This window comes from Megascapheus bottae, chromosome 5 (genome assembly GCF_031878675.1).
Source record: "Megascapheus bottae isolate mThoBot1 chromosome 5, mThoBot2.hap1, whole genome shotgun sequence".
Lineage (NCBI taxonomy): Eukaryota > Metazoa > Chordata > Mammalia > Rodentia > Geomyidae > Megascapheus > Megascapheus bottae.
In genome coordinates this window covers 68,366,737-68,377,007 of record NC_143513.1, presented here as the reverse complement: position 1 = coordinate 68,377,007, position 10,271 = coordinate 68,366,737, and positions in this window count along the sequence as shown.

Below are 10,271 nucleotides of genomic sequence, written 5' to 3'. Positions count from 1 at the left end.
GCTAGGCAAGCACTTTAACTACTAGGCCAAACTCCCGGCCCCTACCTCTTTAGTTCTGCCTGGCTCCTTTATAAGACTGTTGTTGTTGTTTTGCCTTTTCTGTGGATTTGTTTGCTTGGGTTTTTGTTTGTTTGTTTGTTTGTTGTTCATTTGTTTGACTGAGTTTGGGACTTTCAATCTTCCTCACTCTTCATAGCTGGGATTACAGGCCTGTACCACTATGCCTGGCTCTCAGACCCTTCTTATGGAAAAGATCTCAGGTCAGGTTCTTGTGACTTTCCTCTATACATGAGACAGGAATTTACACTTTTTAGAACAGAGGCTTTGATTAGGACTTGTGTCACTCTCCCATAAGGAGAAGCCCAATTGGCAGTCTGTCTCCAAAGTTCCTCAGAGTCTTTTGGCCTCCCTGTAGTCCAGTCTGTGGTGTACACACACACACACACACACACACACACACACACACACACACACACACACATGTGCACACGCACACAGGCTGCTTTGGGTACATTTAATCAGATTCAGACTGTGGGAGATTTCTCAAAGGTCTAAGGCAAGTTCTTAAAAGAAGTATCCTGGGGGGCACACAGGGCACTGTGATGGGGCTACGGACTCAAGTCCTCTAAACTCCAGAATCCATGGCTTCTAGTTTCTTCCGAAAGGGACCTGAAAGTCCAAATATCTCCTAAAAGCAAGCAGTCGAATGAACATCAGTGAGCACCCCTGATTGCCCAGGTCCACCGACTGAACCATGGCGCCTGGCTGTTTCCAGACCAAGGACAAGAAAAGACTTGAGCATTTCCTGCCAAAAATAAGGACATACTCAAGGAAATGTAGGGACAAATAAACTACCATTCTCCAAATCTAAGGTAAGATAGCATTAACAACAACAAAAAAATCATGAGGGGCCAAGAGTTTAATGTAGTGGTAGAGTGCTTGCCTAGCATGCACGAAGACCAGGGTTCGATTCCTCAGTACCACATACATACAAAAAAGCCAGAAGTGGTGCTGTGGCTCAAGTAGTGGAGCTGTAGCCTTGAGAAATCTCAAGGACAGTGCCCAGGCCCTGAGTTCAAGGCCCAGGACTGGCAAAAAAGAAAAAAATCATGGTGGTACATGCCTGTAATTCCAACATTTGGAAAGCTAAAACGGGAATGTTGGTGAAGGTTTGAGGATAACCTGAGCTACACTATGAGACTTTGTCTTAAAAAAAACAAACAATAGAGCCAGGTGTTGGTGCCTCGCGCCTGTAGTCCTAGCTACTTAGGAGGCTGAGATCTGAGGATCACTGTTCGAAGCCAGCCTAGGCAGGAAAGACTGTGAGACTCCTTTCTTCCTTTCTTTTCTTTCTTTCTTTCTTTCTTTCTTTCTTTCTTTCTTTCTTTCTTTCTTTCTTTCTTTCTTTCTTTTTTGTGGGTCATGGGGCTTGAACTCTGCCTGGGTGCTGTCCCTGAGCTCTTCAGCTCAAGGCTACCACCCTACCCTTGAGCCAAGCCCCACTTCCCATTTTCTAGAGGTGAAATGGAGATTGGTCCTTTTGTTCCCAGGCTGGCTTTGAACCTTGATCCTCAGATCTCAGTCTCCTGAGTAGCTAGGATTACAGGCCTGAGCCACCAAGCCCTCAAAGTCAGTGAGACTCTTTAGCTTCACTAAACTAAATAAGCTGGAAGTGGAACTGTGGTTGATGTGGGAGAGTGCTAGCCTTGAGCAAAACAGTTTAGGGACAGAGCTCAGGTACTGAGTTCAAGCCCCAGAAAAGAGAAATGGGGAGAGGAGGGAGGGGAGGGAGGGAGAGGAGAGAGCAAGGTGGGAGAGATACAGAGTCAGAGAGAGACACAGAAAGAGAGAAAGGAAGGAAGGAAGGAAGGAAGGAAGGAAGGAAGGAAGAGCAATAGCAGAAAGAAAAGGGAAATTAACAAGTAAGAACATGATGAATAAAAGTTGAATCCCTGGATGTATCCTGCTATCAATAAATTAATTACGGCTGTAAATGTAGCTTATCTAGAAATGACTTCCTAATGTGCAAAGCCAGGAGTGTGAGCTCCACAACTGCAAAATGAAACAAGCAAATAAATCAAGCATTGGATTTTTACATCGTCTCAAAACATGTTAAGGACACACAGATGCAAAACTTGTGTCATTAACCAATAGTGAAGAGTAGTTTACAAGTCTGGGCTAAGGGCATGTTTTTTTTGGCGGGGGGGGGGCAGTCCTGGGGCTTGAACTCAAGGCCTGGGCACTGTGCTTAGGCTTTCTCAAAGTTAGAGCTCTATCACTTGAGCCCCAGCACCACTTCTGGATTTTTTCTGTGGGATGTAGTACTGAGGACTTGAACCCAGGGCTTCATGCATGCTAGGCAAGTACTCTACCACTAAGCCACTCTCCTGCTACTGGTATTTTTATGTTTAAAGACACCTAAGCTCCAGCATCTCCTCCGGTGCCAGTGGAGGCACATCTAATTACTTGGTCTATGTGGTGACCAGCCCCACCTAGAGAGGTTAGAGAGGGGGTCCCACCTGGTCACCTCATTAGCATAAATGCTGGGTCTCTGGAATAACAACAGTCACCCCTACAGCTTAGGAAATTCCAAAGGCTTTAGGAGCTCCCCAGGAGCAAGAAGACAAAGACCAGAAAGAGCAAAGACCGCCCTGGGCCAGGAGCCTCCAGAAATAGAGCTGAGCCTCCCGGCGGAGCTCTGCTGGGAAAGACAGACTTGACCTGCTACCCTGGAAGGAGGGAGCAGAACTGGGGGTGGGGCTGGAACCCCAGAACATCGACTACTGTCCCTGTGACTAGTGGCCGTGACTGCTGACGGACAGCAACAGGCACTTACTCCCCGTCCCTTCTGGGGACCGTAGTCTCATCAGACTGGGGGTCAGGGTCACACTGCCCGAGAATCCCTCCTTCCCCTCAGTCCTCACTCGGGGCAGTCCTGAGTGTTCTTGCCTTCGAATGGGTCCCTCCCTCCTCGTGCTCTCTTGTCTTCTCCTCTGCCCCATCTGGCTCTTATTAGGACATTTGTCATTGGACTTAGGACTCACGCAGAATGAGGTCAATGGGGTCAGTCACCCCCAAATCCTCTGATCAATCACACCTGCAGCGATCCTTTCCCCAGAGCAGTTAACGATCACAGGGTCACAGGGCGCTTTAGTTCCACGCTGCTGACAAGCAGGAAAGTGCTATCTGTGTCTTCTCCACCATGTTGGCTTCTCTCAGAGCTGTCCCTTTGTGGCTGTCCATCAGGAGTCCACCGCTCAACCCCCTATACCAGCCTTTCAGAGAACCATCACTGAGGACACAGCACTGCAGGGGACACGGCATCCTTTGGGGTGTCACACAGTATTTTGGAAGGTCTAGTGTGGGCTGGGGATGTAGCTCAGTGGTGTAGCACACCCTGGGTATGACACCAGTGTCACAGAAAGAAGAGGAAGAAAAAGGAAGAAGGGAGGAGGAAGGGAAGGAAGGAGGAAAGTTCTAGTCCATCCTGGGCTGGGCTGAAGAGGCCCGGTTTACCCCAGGGCCTAAGCAGAGTCAGGAGCAATCACAGGTGGCCTAGAGGGCAGAGGGAGTCCATGCGGAGGCTAGATGCCAGAGCCGTCTTGGACTCGGAGAGTCAGGGGTCTTTACATTCTGGCACCAGACAGTCGTGCTCAGGATCTGGCATATGGAGCCATGTTGCGGTGGGAGACCCCTTTCCAGATCCACACCCTCTGTTTTGGGGGCCAGGTGGATGGGGAGACACCCAGCTGCACCTGGAGGAGACAGGCCTGTCAGCCTCTGTCAACTTCAAAAGCAATTTCCTTTCTTGCTGGCGCCATTGGCTGGAACTCTGGCAGAGCAAATTAATGTGTGGAGCAGGTGGCACAGCTAATGCCTGCCTGCCTCCACGTGCTCTAGGTGGTAAACAAAGATAACCCGGCTGCCCAATCCACACAGGGCTCCCGGTGGAGGACGGGCTTCTCCCAGCCCTTCCTTTGATGGGATTCAGGATGAGGGGCCTCACCCACCACCCCTGGAGGCTGCTCTGCCAGCCCCTGCCAGAAGCACCGGATTGCACACAGCAGGAAGTCCTGCATTACAGCAATTGCTGCAAGTATCTGCTACGGCCCTGGGCCTCCAGGCCCGGCTGGCTCCCTCCCCGCCACCTCCACACCCACTCCTGCTGCTTCCTGGGGACTCAGTGTTGGGGGGCAGGGGGAAGAGCTATCCCTGCTGGCTGGGCTTCTTCTAGGGCCTGAGTTCAGGCTCCTAAGGCGCTGGGGAGTTGGGGGACAGGGTGCACTGTCTATGGTCCCCTTCCTCTGATCTCTGGCTCTGAGGCAGGATGGTATCCTAATTCCTAACTGCAGAGTCCCTGAGGGGCTTACAGGCAGCGTCTGGGCGCAGACCCTTGAGCAGACTGAAGGTGTGTATCTGTGCTCTGCTGCTGAGCTCCAGGCTGTGGAAGCTTTTCCTGTGAAGCAGTTCTTCAACTGAACACCCGTGGCTTATGCATATTATCCTAGGCTTTCTGGAGGCTGACATGAAGAGGTTCAAAGACACCCTGGGCAGAAAAGAACTGATGATTCTACCTCTAAAATAATTGGCAAAAAGCTGGAGGCATGGCTCAAGTGGTCAAGCACCAACTGAGGAAGCTCAAGCCCCTAGTATCCCACAAAACTAAATAATAATTAAAAAATGACCTCCTTTCTCCTCTCAGTATTAGTATTTGAACTCAGGGTCCTGCACTTGGTGCTGGCTTTCAATTGTGGTCTTCAGATCTTAGCCTCCTGAGTAGCTAGGATTACTGGCATGAGCCACCAGTCCTGTCTATTTTTTGTTGTTGTTGTTTTTGTTTTTTTCTTTTTTCTTGCTTTTTTGGTACCAGTCCTGGGGCTTGAACTCAGGGCCAAGGCTAGGAGCTACAGAGCTCCACTTCCTGGCTTTCAGTAATTATTATGGACTTTCTTGCCTTGGGCTGGCTTCAAATTGCAATCCTCAGATCTCAGCCTCGTGATTATAGGCGTGAGTCACCAAGCACCCTGCTCAGCCTGCTGTTCTAAGACCTCTAAGTAAACTAGGTGTGGTGGCATGTTCCTGTAATCTCAGCACTGAGGAAGCAGGGATAGGCAGGCCCAACTGGGTACAAATTGGGTCCCTACATGAAATGCTTTCAGTGACTGGGGTAGATCTATTGATCCTGGAGACTGGCAGGCAGGCCTCTCTCCCTGGGTGCTCTCTCTTCTATGAATTGTCTTGTAATAAGATCTGGACAATTGAGGGCCTACAGAGACAAAGGAAATTGTGCCTTGCTCTTGTTTCTGGACTGGGCCTGAAAACCCTTCAGAGATGACTGAATGCAAGCCTAACAGTGCCACGAGGGAGAGAAGCTTAACCCCATTCTGCAGATGCAGAACCTGAGACTAATGGAGGTGAGGTCACTTGTTTAAGATAGCACTCTACAGAAGGCCTGCAGAAATCCAGTTTGCTGGGTCCATTCCTATGGTACCAGGCCTTCGCCCCTTTCCAGGTTGCAAAGGAACTGAGAGGCCATCTACTGCCAGCTGAGCCCCTGGGCAGGACAGATGTGTGAGGCCTTCTTGTTGTCCCAGCCAGCCTTGCTACAGGTGGGCGGGAACTGATGTCGCAGCCATGGACACACCCACCCTGCTGCCTCCCCCCTCCCTGAGAAAAATGACTGAAGGCCCTGGTCCCTTTAGGGCCAGGGTCCCCCCCTCCTCCTCCCTCTGTATGACCCAGGTAGAACAGGGCTCACATTCCAGGGCTGGAGGGGCCGTAGTGTTGGGGTTTTTCTCTCTGGGAGTGGACCAGGCCTACTCTTCCTCTCCTTACTGGGTGGGGGTGGAGGACATCCTTCCCTTCATGCCTTCAGGCTGGCCCTAGGCATGAGTTCGAATCCTCACAGTAGTTGTTCTTGCTGTCATCACTGGGTAACACTTCATAGGGCAGCCGTGTGCATGAGGGAAGGCTGAGTAAGGACTCTCCAGGGCAGACAGCTCAGGGTCTATGCCAGTTGTTTGGGTTGTCGTATCTCAAGGAGACAAAGGAGAAGGAGCATTGCTAGGCAGAAAATGCTTATCCTGTGAAAGGCAGAAATGTGTCACTGTCAGTGTCTGCAGAAGTGGCCAGGACTGGCCCAGGAGTGTGGTAGAGTGCTTGTCAGGCATACTCGAAGTCCTGGGTTCGATTCCACATAAACAGAAAAATTCAGAAGCGGTGTTGTGGCTCAAGTCACAGAACTCTAGCCTTGAGCAAAAGTGTTCAAGGATAGGCCCTGAGTTTAAGCCCTAGAATTGGCTGCAAAGAAGAGGAAGAGGAAGAGGAAAAGGAGGAAGAGGAGGAGGAATAAGAAGAAGAAGGAGAAGAAGAAGAAGAAGAAGAAGAAGAAGAAGAAGAAGAAGAAGAAGAAGAAGAAGAAGAAGGAGGAGGAGGAGGAGGAGGAGGGGAGGAGAGGAGGAGGAGGAGAAGGAGGAGGAGGAGGGAGGAGGAGGAGGGAGGAGGGAGGAGGAGGAAGGAGGAGGAGAGGGAGAGGAGGAGAGGAGGGAGAGGAGAGGGAGAGGGAGAGGAGAAGGAGACCAGAATTGTGTCTCTGGCCTATTAAAGCCAATCCTCAGGGGCTGGAGTGTAGCTCGATGGCAGAGCCCTTGCCTAGCAGATGGGAGGTCCTGAGTTGGATGCAATCCCTGTAGTGCCCCATGCACACATGTGAAAATGGAGCCAGTGGAACAGATCATTTCTAGGCCTCCCTGTACCTCGATTCCTCTACCTGGGAAGTAGGTGGAAGCCCTGGATCGTCTCTTGCTCTCAGGGGCCCCAATGATGCCGTTGATTACAAAATGGACGAAAAGTCTCAGCACAGCTGATACAAGTAACTCTATACTGGACATGGATAGTTTCGGTGAACAGCACCTGGGGTGGCCTTTCGCCAGTCAGCCCATCCCCCTCAAAAATGCTCCCTCCTCCCCAACCTGGACAGGCTACAGAAGGAAAGAGAGCAAGAGAACAGACTCCTGGCGAGTGACATTGTTACCCAGCCAGTGGTTCTGGGAAGACTCTGATGGGCGATGGCTCCTGGGCGGAGCCCGTTCCCACCCTTCTCTGCAGTGTGGAAGGGTCATAAGCGGGGTGGACCATAGGGAGGGACCCTACAGAACCAATGGCAACTCTCAGGTGCCAAAGCAGCTGACGGCAGGGTCCCATCCGTTCCACTCACTGGGCATCTTGGGTGGAGCCAGTATTTTTATTTTATTTTTCAGTCTTGGGGCTTGAATTTTGGGCCTGGGTGCTGTCCCTGAGCTCTTCAGCTTCAGGCTATCGTCCTACCCCTTGAGTCACAGCCCCACGTCCCATTTCCTAGCTGTTAATCAGAGATGAGTCTCAGGGAGTTCACTTCCCCGGACTGGCTTTGAACCTTGATCCTCAGATCTCAGCCTCCTGAGTAGCTAGGATTACAAGCATGAGCCACCACGCCCCTCTGGGGCTAGTATCTTTTAAAGCAAAAGAAGCCTATAGGGACCAGGAGTTTGACCTAGTAGTAGAGTCCTTGCCTAGCAAGCACAAATACTGGGGTTTGATTCCTCAGTACTACATAAGCAGAAAAAAGCCAGAAGTGGTGCCGTGGCTTAAGTGGTAGAGTGCTAGCCTTGAGAAAAACCCAAAGACAGCGCCTAGGCCCTGAGTTCAAGTACAGGAATGGAAAAAAAAAAAACAACAACAACAAAACTTTGTAACTCAGGCTCAGATCTGCCCTCTGTCCAGCCCCTGGTGCCCTCATGCCCCCTGGACATGAGCTGGTAAAGTCATGCAAAGTCTGCTCTTGCTGTGTGTATTGTGAGGGACCAGTGTGTAAAGTCAGATTTAGTCACCACCATTCTAATGGCTCAGAGCATTGGAGCTAGGGAGCGCATTGCTGTTCCTTTCTGGGGAACAGCTCTTTTCCCCTGGCTGTTTGCTGTGGCTCTTCACAGTGCTTCAGGAGCAGGTAGTAAATGAAGCGAACCATCTGGTGATTGTCAGGAGTTTGGAAATGAATACAGACCACCCCGCCCCATGCCTACCCCCCCTCACCAGCTCCCACCCCCAGGAGTAGTGGAGCCCCACGAGGCTGACATCCAGGCCTCTGTTGGCCTTCACCTGTCACAATCCAGGCCAGCAATGGCTGCTAAATGAGGCCTGAGACCATGCGGCCCACATTTTGATGTCCGGGGGATAAGAAGTCTCCCTTGGCCAGGTGCTGGTGGCTCATATACGTAATCCTAGCTACTCAGGAAACTGAAATCTGAGGACTGTGGTTCAAAGCCAGCTCAGGCAGGAAAGTCTATGACTCTTATCTATAATTAACCAGCAAAAAGCCAGAAGTAGAGCTGTGGCCCAAGTGGTAAGTGCCAGCCTTGAGAGGAAAAAGCTCTGGGACAGCCAGCCGCTGGTGGCTCACACCTGTGATTCTAGCTAGTCAAGAGGCTGAGCTCTGAGGATGGCAGTTCAAAGCCAGCCCAGGCACAGAAGTCCATGAGACTCTTATCTCCAATTAACCACCAGAAAACCAGAAGTGCTCTGGCTCAAGAAGTAAAGCACTAACCTTGAGCTGAAGAGGTGAGGGAGAGCACCCAGACCCAGAGTTCAAGCTCCATGACCGACCGAAAAATAAAAAGCTCTGGGACAGCACCCAGGACCTGAGTTCGAGCTCTGGGACCAGCACACACACACAAAAGAAAACAGGACCACTCAGTTGGTATTTGACTCCTGCATGACCTGCTGCAGCCTGAGGTAGAAGCCTAGGAGCCTAGGACGCCTCTAGTCCCCAGCGAGGGAGCAAGAGGCCAGCTGAATCTCCCAGGCACTGGGGTGGAAGCAGGGGAGAAGTAGGTTGTGACCTGCACACACTGCGCTTCTCCCTCCATTTGCTCCCCTGTGCGCTCATGTATCCTGACAATGCGAACAAGATGGAGTGTGTGACGGTTCTCAGAACAGGTCCCACCCACCGTGTCCTCTGAGTGAACTTGGAAAAAATGCGCCTTGCCACCAAGAAGGCGCGTCCTGCCCCACCAGTGGTTCCAGAGCAGAAAAGAGAGTGCAGAGGAAGGATTGTAGGATCGGTCAGGAACACTTCCTTGCCCTGGCCTTGGACCAAGTGTCTTGAGTTTCGAGGGCTCTTCACTGTGGTCCCTTGACCTTTAATCTATCTCCACAGCACTCCAGAGATAGGACCTTCTTCCCTCCCCTCCAGGTCCTGTCATAAAGAGGCCAGCATCTCTAGTCATCAGGGAAATGCAAACTAAAACCACAGTGATACAGCACTCCATAGCCACCAAAACACTAGTGGCTTACCAACGATTGGCAAGGAGAACACAAAGCAGCAGGAACCCTCCCCCTTTTTTTCTCACTAACCAAGGGAAAGGAGAATGAGGGGGTAGCCTCAGATTGGCAATGCTGGAAGTAAGCTATACTTAGAAACCTGCGGGTGCTAAAAACTAGAGATTTCCCCCCCTCCAAAAAAATGTGTTCTAAACATTTACCAGTCCAGTCTCATATGTGATCACAAAGAGATTTGTACATGATATTAAAAACAACTTTATTATAATAGCCTCAAACTAGAGACAATCCAAATATTGGTCAAATGAAGAATGGATTAAAAAAAAATGGTGGTACTTCCAGATGATGGAATACTACTCAGCAAAGAAAAGGCATGAACTCACAACTTGGAAGAATAACACAATCATGTTGTAAGTGGTGAAAAGGCCACATGCTTTATGACTGCATATAAATGGAATTCTAAAAAGACAAAATCACAGTGTTAGAAGGCAGCTGCCTGGAACTAGAGTCAGAGGTGAGAGTTACAGAGATAGGAAACTAAGCAGGAAGAGGTACAAGAGAAATTATGGGGTGATAAGAATGTTCAATATTTGATTATGGTATGTATATTTGTCAAGGCTCAAGAAATTAGCCGAGCATGAGACTCATGCATGTAATCTTAGCTACTCAGGAGGCCAAGATCTGAGGATCCAGGTTCAAAGCCAGCCTGGGGAACTAAATTCCCTGAGACTCTTATCTCCAATTAATCACTAGAAAACTGGAAGTGGGGCTGTGTCTCAAGGGGTCAGGCCTTGAGCTGAAGAGCTCAGGGACAGTGCCCAGGCCCAGATGTCAAGCCCCATGAGCATGCAAAAAAAAAAAAAAAGAAGGGCCAGGAGTTTGGCCTAGTGGTAGAGTGCTAGCCTAGCATGCACAAAGACCTGGGTTCAATTCCTTGGTAACACATACATAGAAAA